The sequence below is a fragment of the Meriones unguiculatus genome, chromosome 16, assembly GCF_030254825.1.
Source record: "Meriones unguiculatus strain TT.TT164.6M chromosome 16, Bangor_MerUng_6.1, whole genome shotgun sequence".
Taxonomy (NCBI): domain Eukaryota; kingdom Metazoa; phylum Chordata; class Mammalia; order Rodentia; family Muridae; genus Meriones; species Meriones unguiculatus.
The window spans coordinates 29,011,659-29,024,553 of record NC_083363.1 but is presented as its reverse complement, the minus strand read 5'-3'; the positions used below and the strand labels follow the sequence as shown (position 1 = coordinate 29,024,553).

Below are 12,895 nucleotides of genomic sequence, written 5' to 3'. Positions count from 1 at the left end.
GAAAGGGAAAGAAGGACTCAGAAGGCAAGCAAAGATTCTATGTGTATGTTCAATATATATTCCTTTTTTGTGTCATTATAAATGCATTCAACAAATAGCTATTGAGCACCTATGTGTTAATGCCGGGCGACAGGTGGCTCCCTACTGACGATGGCAGGTATCATTTCCCGCTGAGAAACAGGGCCTCCCCTCCCCTCCCCAGCCCAGTGCTGGAGACTGATCCCAGATCCTCATATATGGCAGGCGACGTAGAGCAAGCGACGTAGAGCAAGCGACGTCATCTTCACTGATGAGTGACTGAGCTAGAGGCGGCGTGGAGAAGGAACAACCCCTCTTCATTGATGGAATCTATTAAAATCCGCTGATAAAACTATAAAGATCGTGGAAGCTTTCGCAGCCGCTGGCATCCCTGGCCTCCCCCTCACTCTCTGAAGATTTTAGCACCTGGCTTATTGTCGTTCTCTTCACTCCACTTCCCACTTCTTTGTAACTCTTCTGGGGGGGCTGGGAATTGTTCTGGGATCTCAATGACTCAGTGCACCAGAGAGGATTCCCCCACCATGGATGGCAGATGGCTTGTAAGGACAGCCCCTGCCCTGCCCTCCGTCTCAGATGACCCATGCCCGCTGCTGGCTGTTTCTCAGCAGGAGGTGAGTCCTTTGAATTTAAGCTGAACTTTGTGACTTGCTTTGACTAATAGAATGTAGTGGGATTTACCCATATGAGTTCCTGAAGACTAGATCTCCAGAGGGAAGTGCCCTTGGCCCTCCTAGAATCCTTCCACGCCTTTATTCCCAGAGCTTGGGAGGCAGAGGCAGGCAGATCTCTGTGAGTTCAAGGCTAGTCTAGTCTACCTCCCCAGTTTCAGACCAGCCAGGGCTACACAATGAGAGACTTTTTTTTTTAAATACAGTATTCTGCCTGCATCTGTACCATCAAGCCAGAAGAGGGCACCAGATCTCACTACAGATGGTTGTGAGCCACCATGTGGTTGCTGGGAATTGAACTGAGGATCTTTGGAAGAACATCCAGTGCTCTTAAACTCTGCACCATTTCTCCAGCCCAAGAGACTGTCTTTTAAAAAAAAATTTAAAAAGAAAAAGAAAAAATTAGGAGGAAAAAAAAAAACCCAAACAGATAACCTCTGGTTCTCAGTGGGAGTTTTTTGTTGTTGTTGTTGTCTTCTTCTTCCTCTTCCTCTTCCTCCTCCTCATCTTCCTCTTTATTTATTATGTATACAATGTTCTGTCTGCATGTACACCTGCACGCCAGAAGAGGGCACCAGATCTCATCATAGATGGTTGTGAGACACCATGTGGTTGCTGGGAATTGAACTCAGGACCTCTAGGAAGAGCAGCCAATGCTCTTAATCTCTGAGCCATCTCTCCAATTCCAACCTCTGGTTCTCTGTGTTCAAACTAGCTGTGGTGGTTCACACCTGTAATCTAAGCACTCAGGAGGCGGAGGGAAGATCACTACATGTTTCAGGCCTGCTTAGGCTACACAGTAAGTTCCCGGTCAGCTGGGGCTACACACTACTGGGCAGGTGTGTGGGGGTGCAGAGAAAGAAACTTCTTCCATATTCCTGGATCTCCATGCCCAGCCCTCTTTTCTGTCTTCTCTTCCTTCCTTCCTGATGCCACTCAGCCCAATGACTGTGAAGAGCTAGCTTTGGAAGATGGCTCCTCTCAAGTCACAGAGGCCTAACCCTCCACATGGACTAGCAGACTTAGCATTTGCAAATGTGAGTTACTCATTTCCACCCCAGAGAACTTCCTCCAGTCAGTTTTACCTGTCTTAGAGAGTGGATATGCCACCTGTCCAATATTAGGCCAAGATCATCAAAATCCAGTCATGTTTGGTCTCTCTCTCTCATCTCCCATATGGGTGCCTGTGGAGTTCAGAGGACCGACCCTTCTCAGAAGCTGCTATCCACCTTGTTTTTTCAGACAGGGTCACTCACTGGCCTAGAGTTCATGGAGTAGGCAAAGCTGCCTGCTGGCCAGGGAGCTCAGGGATTGTAAACACCTGCCACCATATTTGAGATGGCTGTTTTTAATGAGTGCTGGGATTAAACTCAGGACTTCCTGCTTGAATAGCAAGCACTTTACTGACTGAGCCATCCCTTCAGCCTTCTTCCTCTTCCTCTTTTATCTGTGTGGGTATGTGCTGTACATATGCTGTACATCATATATGTGTGATGTGTGTGTATGGTATGTGTGTGTGCATGCACATGTGTGTATGATGTCATTTGTATGGTGTGTGTGCATGTGTCTATGACATGTGTGTGAACGTGTGTCTGTGATCTGTGTATGCATGTATATCTATAACCTAGGTATACATGGGTTATGCATGCATGGAAGGCACAAACTTGCACATGGAAGTCAGAGGACACCTTGTTTGAGGCAGGATATCTTTGTTGTTTTCCAGGGCCCTTGGCGTGCCAGGCTGGCTGGTTCGCAGGCTTCTGGAGAGAGGCCTTGCCATGGAAAAGCTGGGATTGCAGGGCTGCGGCATGTCTGGCTTTTTGTAGGCTCTGGGGATTCGGACTCAGGTCTCCACGATTGTTCAAACAAGCACTGAACCTATTGGACAAGCTCCCCAGACCCGCTTCTCTTTTTTACAGTCTACATCCTGCAGATTCCACTTCAAATCTGTCAAGAATTTGGCCAGACATGGTGGCACACACTTTGATGCCAGAAGTCTGAGGGCAGAGGCAGGTGGATCTCGGAATTGGAGGCCTAGTCTACAAAGTGAATTCCGAGACAGCGATGCCACACATAGAAAACTTTTTGAAAAACCAAAACAACAATAATAACAGAAAAGTATTTGACATTTGACTACTTTTCACGATTTGACTCTAATACCCTGAGCCAGGCCGCTGCTACCGCTTCCTTTTTTCCTAATTTTATTTATTTATAATTTATCATGCATGTTTATGAATGGACACGTGCCACAGCCTTCGTGCGGAGTTCAGAGAACTTTCAGAAGTCAGCTCTCTTCTGCCACTGTGTAGGTTCTAGGGCTTGAACTCAGGTCGTCATGATTGGCAGCAGACACCTCTCCTGCCGAGCCATCTCACTGGCCCACTATCACTGCCTTTCCCCTGAAACACTCCAACCTTCCCGCATGGTCCTCTACGATCATGTGTCCGTCAGGGTAAAATGTGACATGGTATCTGAAACTAAATCCTGAGAAAGTAATTGGTAGAGGGCCGTGAGATGGCTCAGGAGGTTAAAGCATTTGCCATCCAGGATGACCGCATGAGTCAGATCCGGGAGAGCTGCAACCTGAAAAGAGATAACTGACCCCTGCAGGTCATGCTCTGACCTTCCCGTGCAGGCCGGGCCTGTGTACCCACACTTACATAGATATACAAAACAAACGAACAGACAAATGTAATAATAAAAAATAATTAGGTAACCACCATCAAAATCATTGGTAGAGAGACTGGAGAGATGGCTCAGAGGTTGAGAGCACTGGCTGCTCTTCCAGAGGTCCTGGGTTCAATTCCCAGTACCCACATGGCAGCTCATGGCTGTTGGTCCCGAGTTCCAGGGGACCGAACACTCTCACACAGACATACATGCAGGCGAAACTTCAAGGCACATAAAATACAAATAAATTAAAAAAATAATTAGTGAAAACCTGGAAAAAAATCTGAACAAAGTCTGGAGTTTATCCTCAGGCACTAGCAATGGATTCTCTGCTTTGACAAATATACCATGAAAGAACATTAGCACCAAATGAAAAGGGGCAAAGGATATACAGGAACTCTCTGCCTTTGTAACTTATTTTGGTTGTTCTTGTTTTTGTTTTATTTATCTATTTATGTATTTATTTACTTATTTTGTTTTTTTGAGACAGGGTCTCACTGTGTAGCTCTGAATGTCCTGGAACTCGTTCTATAGAACAGGCTGGCCTTGAACTCACAGAGATCCTCTTACCTCTACCTCCAAGTGCTGGGATTAAAGGTGTGTGCCACCACCTTCCCAGCCTTGTTTTTGTTTTATTCTTATTATTTATGTGGATGAGTTTACGTGTACCTGTGTGTAGGTGCCCTCCTTGGAGACCAGAGGAGAGCATCAGATCCCCTGGAACTAAAGTTGAAAGTTCTTGTAAGCTGCCTAGCTTTCGGGCTGGGAACTGAACTCAGGTCCTCTGGAAGAACAGCAAACGCTCTTAGCTACTGAGCCAACTCTCCAGCCCCGATTTGTTCTTGTCTTTGACACTCTTCTCTCTGAGGGGTGGTGTCTAGGTTGGCAACCTAGTAACTAAAGTTCAAGGGACACTCGCTGACTTCTAATGTTAAGGGGCAAAACATGGCACTGGATCCCCTGATTCTCGAGATACTGCATTTGGAGATGTGATGACCTGCCATGTAATCTGTCTGGGTGCCCTGAGATGGCCATCGCAGAAGGAAGCTTAAACTATCCCCAGCGAGAGGCCACGCACAGAGGCCCTGAGACTACTTGGAGACAGAGAAATTGCCAAGCAGACCTTGCTGTTTCAGCCCCCAACTGACTCTTCTGCATAGAAGACAGCCCCGCCCCAACCCCCAACCCGAACAGTCTTAGGCCACTCATAGGGAGTTATTTGTTCCATGAGGCCATAGATGACTGTGATAAAAGGAGGGATGGTGTGGTGGTCTGAATAAGAACAACCTACCTCTGTAGGCTCATATATTTGATTGCTTAAGAAGAGGCACCATTTGAAAGGACTAGAGGGTGTGGCCTTGTTGGAGTAGGTGTGGCCTTACTGGAGAAAGTGTTTCACTGTGGGTGGGCTTTGGGGTTCCAAAAACCGAAGCCCAGCCTCAGGGCCTGTCTTCCTGCTGCTTCTGGATCCGGGTGAGGAACCCTGAGCTGCTCCTCCAGTACCATGTCCGCCTGCTTGCGGCCATGCTCCCCACAGTGACAACAATTGACTAGACCCCTGACACTGTACACCAGCGCTGATTAAATGCCCTCCTTTATGAGAGTGGCCATGGTCATGGTGTCTCTTCACAGCAACAGATGGAACAGCAGAAGCATCCCATGGGGCCCAGGACTCTTATTTCTCGGCCCAAGTTTCACGTGAAAAAGGGCTTCCATTCAGCCAGCTCTAAGGATGCTTTTAGCCTCCGTGCTTGATACCCGGGACATCACTGCATCACTCACTGTCCATTTTCGCATCTGGTAACTATGTTACCATAATTTCTTTCTTTTTGTTGTTTTGTTTTGTTTCTGTTTTAAGGCAACTATGTTACCTTAATTTCTTTCTTTTTGTTTGTTTTGTTTTTGTTTGAGATGGAGTTTCTCCTTGTAGTTCTGGCCATCCTGGAACTCCCTCGCTCTGTAGACCAGGTTGGCCTCAAACTCATAGAGATCCACCTGCCTCTGTCACAACCTGGCTTGCCTTAATTTCTTAATACTCTGGAGAAGACAAATGTGTGTGGACACCAGTGGCTGACTAGCGCAAAGGTGGTGGGCAACTCTGGCTCTATCTGAGAGTAAAGTGACAAGGACTTAGGATCTTACTGTAGTGCCAGGGCTGAAGATGGGGACACTCTTGGGTCTATTTCTTCCTGTGTATAATGAGGATGTCTGAAGTTCTCACTAGTCTGCGCCATGCACACCTCCTCTTTCCCTGCCCTCCTTCCTTTCCTGCTGGTTGTGGGATAGAATGAGCCTGTGAAATGGACCTGTGCACATAGGAAGCAGGAGAATGGGGGCCGAGGTGAGGCTCTGGAGGATCTCTGGTGAAGTCAAGCTCATTTTCTTGCCTTGGAGTAGGACGGAGGTTTGGCAAGAAGAGCCAGGACAGGAGGTGGAACTGGGCTGTGCTGGGCTGTGCTGGGACTTGTCTCTCCAAACCGTCTCTGTTGCAGTGCGTTTGGGAACCTGTCACTTTCAGTCCCTTTACCCAGAAAGCACCCGGAAGCAGTGCCACAGCGGGCCTGTGATTGTGGAATTCACTGGTTTGCCATGTTCCCCACCATCCTGAAGCAGCTGGCCTGAGAGGAAGATGAAAGGGCCTTTAAAAATTGCTTTTAATTGATACTTTGTGACTTTCACGTCATGCATCCCAACCCCACTCTTCTCCCCATTCGTTCATATCTGCCTTCTGCCCTTGCAACCTCCTCTCTCCAAACAAAACAAAACAAAACGAGCTCACTGTGGGAGCTGCATTGTATCACAGTGTGTCACATGGTGTTCCCTGTTGTCCAGGCTTCTGGCTCTGTAAGCCTTTTGCTAACAAACACCCACCTTCGTTTAAAATTTGCCAGGAATCGAGGCTAGTCTCATGTCTTGCGTTTCCCTGTCTTTGGCAGAGGCCTCTCTACCATCTAGGTAACTTAGTCTTGTCTCTCTATTCCCTTAGCCTTTGATCTCTGGCCAGTCCCCTCCTCCCTTTACTACAGCCCTGGACCCTCCTAGCCCACTGCCTCTGCCCTGGTATACTTCTTCCTCACCACGTCCTGGTCCTGTCTGCTCACCCCTTTCTCCCATGCATGCATTTTGCAGTATGCCTTGAAGTTAAACATTAGGCCACATTGAAGTGGCCAGCCATCAACCATCACTTCTTCTGATGGGATAGTAAGAGTACTAAAAGCTTGAATTTGCAAAATGGCTCAGTGGGTTCATGCTACCAAGCTAGGTGACTTGAATTTGAATTTATAACTACATGGACAATGATCCCCACAAATTGTTCTCTGACCTTCACATGCATACCTGTATACATACATACACACACAGACAAGTGTAATAAAAAATTAAAGAGTGAGGAGCTGGAGAGGTGGCTCAGCAGAGAAGAGCACTATCTGCTCTTCCAGAGGTCCTGAGTTCAGTTCCCAGCAACCACATGGTGGCTCACAACCATCTATAATGAGATCTGACTCTCTCTTCTGGCATGCAGGTGTACATGGAGGTAGAACACTCATACATAAAATAAACAAAATCTTAAAAACAATTAAAGAGTGTTAAAACCTCCTTTACATCCTAGCTCTGTCCCATGTAGCTGGGTGACTGTGGTATAGAATCTTCATTGTTGGCTTTCCTGGGTTCAGAATCCCCGAGGAGCAAGGTTAGTCATTTCTCTGTGTACATCTCTGGAGAGGGTTAACTTAGAGGGAAGAGCCAGCTTTGAACAAGTGGCCCCATCTCATGGGCAGAGGCCTTGGTCTAAATAACAAGGGGGACGAGGAGAAATGGGTCGAGTGAGCACTGCTCTCCCTCCGTTTCCTGGCTGACCTGACTATCGCAGACTGGAGCCAGGCCAGAATTGGTGAGTGGCAGCCCATGTCGTTGAACACACACACAACCCCCATCGCTGCCACCATGGCAGCTTTGTTCATGGGCCCATTGCACAGTGACAGGGCTGGCTGGGGAAAGAGGCTGACTATCCCCAGAACGGGTCATTCTATCTACCTGATTATTGAACTCCTCCTCAACTGATGTCACCTTTGATGAGCATTGACATGGGACACACGCATCTTGAGAGATCTGTCTTCAGACTTCTTCCTCAGGTATCTTTCTCACCAATTTTCCAGTCATTTCTCTTTCCTTGACCGGCCAGTGACCTGATGGTGGGCTGGCTATATCGGACCACTTCTTCCACAGGAAGGACAACACTTTGTCCTTACTGGAGAAGATACTTATTCTGGGTACGGATTTGCCTTTCCTGCATGGAATACTCCTGTCAGAGCCACCATAAACGGACTTACAGGATGCCTTATCCATTGTCATGGTGTTCCCCACAGTGTTCTTCTGACCAGGGAACTCACTTCACAGTCAGAGAAGTGCCACAGGGGCCTGTGATTGTGGAATTCACTGGTTTACCATGTTCCCCACCATCCTGAAGCAGCTGGCCTGAGAGGAAGATGAAAGGGCCTTTAAAAATTGCTTTTAATTGATACTTTGTGACTTTCACATCATGCACCCCAACCCCACTCTTCTCCCCATTCCTTCATATCTGCCTTCTGCCCTTGCAACCTCCTCTCTCCAAATAAAACAAAACAAAACGAGCTCACTGTGGGAGCTGCATTGTATCACAGTATTCCCTTTTGTCCACACATCTTTACTTGCAAATGCTCATTGCAATGAGTCATTGGATTGGCTTGAGGCCTCTGACTTCTGCTGCACCATCAACACTAGATTCTCACTCGGACTCCTCTCAGATACCCTGCTGTTGCCGTGTGTCATGGAGATCCTGCAGCTTTAACTGTGCAGGACTGGCCCCGTCACATGCTCCAGCAGTTCAGAGATTAGATGTTGGAGTGGGCCGGCTCAAAGTACTGGATCTGGGTGTGGGTGGTAGCTGAGTTGGTCATCCTGCCAGCTCTCTAGCACCCACACCACCAGGGCAAGTTCTCCAGCACTGCCCCGACTAGCTCACCCAAGGGCTACAGCAGGTGAGGGAGGAGCAGAGCCAGCCCTTCCGCTCTCGCATCCTTGGGGCTGGCTCACCCATGCCCCTGACACCAGGGCTAGCTCTACTGTGCTATACAGGTGAGGTGCATGGCCCATTCTCCTAGTGCTTCAGCCGGCAAGGGGCAGGGCTAGCTCTCCAGCTCTCATGACCTCAGGGTCATCTCTCTTGCCTGCCGCAGGCTATGAGGGGTGAAGGCTGTTGGGGAAGGGCCTTTTGAAAACACAGTTTCAGTGTCTGTTAGGTGTCAGTAACCTGGAGAGCTGGGACACAGTTATCCAAAAGGTGGTATTTGTGTTGAATCAGCGTCCAATATATGGTACGGTTTCTCGCACAGCCAGCAATCAAGGGGTGCCGCTGGCCTAAAAATGTTGGTTCCAGTTGTGGGGGTGAGCGGGTGGGGGGCAGGGGTTGCTCTTCACAGGGGCCACAATAAACACTCCATTGAACTGGAAGCTCGGACTTCCCCTGGCAACATTGGGCTTCTGATGCCCTTAGACCAACCGGCCAAGAAAGGGACAACAGTGTTAGGGTTGATCCCGATCACTGTGGGGAAGGTGGATTGCTTCTCCCAGTGGAGGTAAGAAAGAACGCAGTATATCTTTTCAGGCATCTCTTGGTGCTACTGTGTCCTGTGATTAAAGTCAAAGGCCCTAATCCAGGCAGTATGACAAAGGGCATAGAGCCATCAGGAACGAAGGTAGGGGTCACTCCTCCAGGAAAAGAGCTGAGAGCTGCTGAGGTGCTTGCTGAGGGTGGAGGAAACACAGAATGGGTAGTAGAGGAAGGTGGTTACAAATACCAGCTAAGGCCATGACGAGTTGCAAACACAAGGATTATAATTGACATGGGTGTTTCTGCGGTATTTTGTTCAGAAGTTTGTGGGGCTGGAGAGATGGCTCAGAGGTTACGAGTACTGGCTGCCCTTCCAGAGGGCCCAGGTTCAATTCCCAGCAACCGCGTGGCAGCTGATGACTGTAGCTCCAGTTCGGACACCCTCACACCAACGCATATAAAATAAAAATTTTAAATAAGTTATTAAAAAGATATTTGTGTTCTCTTTCTTTTTTGATTTTTTTGAGGTAGGATTTCTCTGTGTATAAACTTGTAGACCAGGCTAGCCTCCCTAACTCACAGAGATCTGCCTGCTTCCACCTTCCAAAGGCTGGGATTAAAGGTGTGTGCCACCACCTCTCGGCCTATTTGTGTGCTCTTTTTTCAATTTCTTCATCATGTGATGTAACATCAGTTAAGAGAATATCAATGGTTATCATGTTTATATTCAAGATACTAAGAGAATATCTCTCAATGGGCACTACCACCTATTCTTAATTTATAATGTATTTGTTTGAGGGATAGTTATATCACGTTAGGCATAGTTATGACCTGGTCATTGTTTCATTTGGAGATTAATCATGACATAAGGAGTTATTACTGTGTGTCAAGTTGACAAGGAGTGGGCTTGTGATGGTTTGTCTTGGTTGCCAACTTGGTGACTTCTGTAATTAACTAAAACCCCAATGGCTGGGTACCCCTGTGAGGGGTAATCATTTGAAGTGGAAAGATCAGCATTTAATCCTGATCTTTGGGGTAGGAAGACCCACTTCTGATCTGGGCCACAGCTTGCTGCAAGCCTACATAAAGGATCTAGCAGAAGGAAGTTTCTCTCCTTGCCTGCTTGCTCTCACCTCACTAGCAAGTCCATTCCTTCACCGGCATTAAAGCCCACTTCTTTGGGATGCCAGCATCTGCCAAAGAGCAGATGAGACATCCAGTCTTATGGACTCAATAACTACTGGACTGTTGGAGCTTCCATTTATAGGCAACCACTATTGGATTACTGTGATCGTAGCCTGCAAGTTATTCTAATAAATCACACAGCCACACACACACACACACACACACACACACACACACGGTCATTCTCTAAGTTCTGTTACTCTAGAGAACCCTGACTAACACACTGGCCATGTATTCAAGGTGGCCAGCTCCTTCAAGCTCCCACCCACACGCCTTCTCTGCCGTTATGGACTGTGCCCCGTCAAACCGTGAGTCAAGCACCGCCCTTCCTTCCTTAAGCTGATCTTGTTGGGTATTTTGTCACAGCGAGAGGAAGGTCATCCAGGGACCTTCCAGAGCCTCTGGGTCCTCATTGGAGACAGACCACCTCGGTACCAGGCACTAGCCTAAGCACTTTGCGTGTTTATGTTGATCAGTGTAATTGTCACTTGACAGAATCTGCGGTCGCCTGGGAACAAGCCTCCCACACACCTTCAAGACGGTCGCCTCTGGCCATGTGGATAAAGGATTTATGTTGGTCAGGTTACCTGGGAAGATCCACATTAAAAGTGGTTGGCACTGTTCCTCAGGTTGGGGACCTGGACTGTACAGAAAGGAGAAAGCTCTGAACGCAAGCTCCCCGCTTCTTGAGTTTGGATGCAACATAACCAGCCCACTCAAGCTCCTCCTGCTGTGATTTTCCTGCCATGGTGGGCTCTAACCTGTGGCTGCTCTAACCTTTCTCCTTTAAGTTGCCTTTGTCAGGGTAGTTCTTCACAGCAACAGGAGAAAACTAGGACAGGGACTGAATTCGTAGACCCACAACACTGTGGGGTAGATGCTAATGCTTAGTCTGCTACGGAAACAGACACAGAGTGCTTCAGTCATTTGGCCGTGGTCATGCTAGGCGGAGGCCACGGCTGGCCTATGACCCGAGGCCCTCTGCTTCTGACTGCTTTCCCACTGTTCTGTGCTTGGGGAAGTGACAAACTCATCTGGTATAGAAGCAGCCTGGCCGACGCCCATCAACTCTTGGCTTGAATTTCTGCTCTTCAGGAAGGACTTACTGTGCTTACTTCAGCAGCACCTAGACCAAAATTGGAACAATACAGAGAAGATCACTATGGCCCCACTGCAAGGACGACACCCAAATTCATGGTCTAGTAGCTGTCCCCTGGCAGACCTGGGAACAGATTTTTCTGACAACCAGATGACTTTGGGATGCTAATGTTTTCCCACTTAGCGGCCATTGCTAGTCAAAGTAGGGGCATTTTTGGCTTTGATCCCAGGCCTGGACATTAGCTATTCTTCTCTGGAACAGTCCAGCCTTAAGGATGCCCTCACCCCCGATAAGCACATCTTTACTGAGTACTTACTGGGCTCTTTCAGGGTTCCTAGAAACTTAGGTTCATCCTCCTAGGTCTCCTCACGCACAGCTGAGAGGAGCGTTTTCTTCATAGGCTCCCTTTCACAGAAAAAGTTTTGTGTATTAGCTAACAAACGAGCTACAGAGACAAGACAACAAGGAAGGAGTCACGCATTTGTTTTTGCTTGCACTGACCTATCTACAGATACTTCTCTTCTGCTGTCACTCTTCCATGATCGTAGATACCGCAGGTAGAAGCAGAGGGAACCCCAGCTCAGTGCCAGGTGTCCTCCCCATGACCACTGAGTATCACTTGTTTTGTTTTCTGAGACTGAATCTTTTTTTTTAAGTGTTGGGTTTCTTTCTCCACCCCTTTCTTTCTCCCCCCACCCCTTAGGATTTACTTCTTTCTTTTTATCTATGTGAGTATTCTATCTGCATATGGAGCCTGACCACTGAATTCCACTATAGATGGTTGGGAGCCACCATGTGGGTGCTGGGAATTGAACTCCCAGCAGCCAGTGCTCTTAACCACTGAGCCATCTCCCCAAACCCCGAGGCTGAGTCTTACACAGCCCAGATTGTCCTCACACTGGCTATACAGTTGAGGACAACGGATTTCTGATCCTCCTGCCTCTACCTCCTGAGTGCGGGGATTACAGGCTTGCATATGTAGTCTGGGGGTTGATCCCAGTGACTCCTAGGCAAGCTCTCTGCCAAGTGAACCACACCTCCAGCCCTTATTACACCCATCCACACATGTATCTGAGACAGGTTCTCACATAGCCCAGACTGGTCTCAAACCGTGGATGACTTTGAACTCCTGATCATCCTGCCTGCCTCTCCCAAGCCATCACAGGCATGTGGCTGGTGATAAATATGAATTTAACGAGAGAATGAATTATTGCAAATGGGGAAAAGCAATGAGCCCCGGCCTCACCAAGCATCTTACAGTCTAAAAGAGGAGACGTGCCACCTCACTTCCCACATAGCCCTAATAAAGAGAAGGCCAGGTGCTCCCGCGGGCTTGTAGGTCAGGCCTTTGTTCTCACCAAGTTAGGGCTGTTTATCTGCCTGTGCTGTCCTGTTTTTCTCTAAGCCGGTTCTAGCCAGTCCAGTAGAGGCCCTACAGTGGGGGCTGAGCTTTCAGGGGGCAGCCTGCCAGCAGAGGGGCCCTTGAGTCCTACAACAAATGTTCCCTCCCTCTGGCTGCTTCCTGTTTTCCACCCACCCCCAGCCAGCGTCAGAGCCAGTTGTTCAAGAGAGCTGAAACCCAAATCCAGCCATTGTTCCCCACTTTTGGCTGGCAAAAGTGTGTGTGAGTGAGTGAGTGAGTGTGTG

At 48.2% G+C, this 12,895-nt stretch overlaps 1 non-coding gene across 1 annotated transcript; it reads left to right on the top strand.

Moving 5' to 3' along the window:
• The first annotated feature begins 11,256 nt into the window (after positions 1-11,256).
• LOC132648437 (U6 spliceosomal RNA) lies at positions 11,257-11,363 on the top strand. The gene has a single exon (XR_009586839.1). It is a non-coding gene; the product is annotated as a U6 spliceosomal RNA (small nuclear RNA).
• The last annotated feature ends 1,532 nt before the right edge of the window (positions 11,364-12,895 follow it).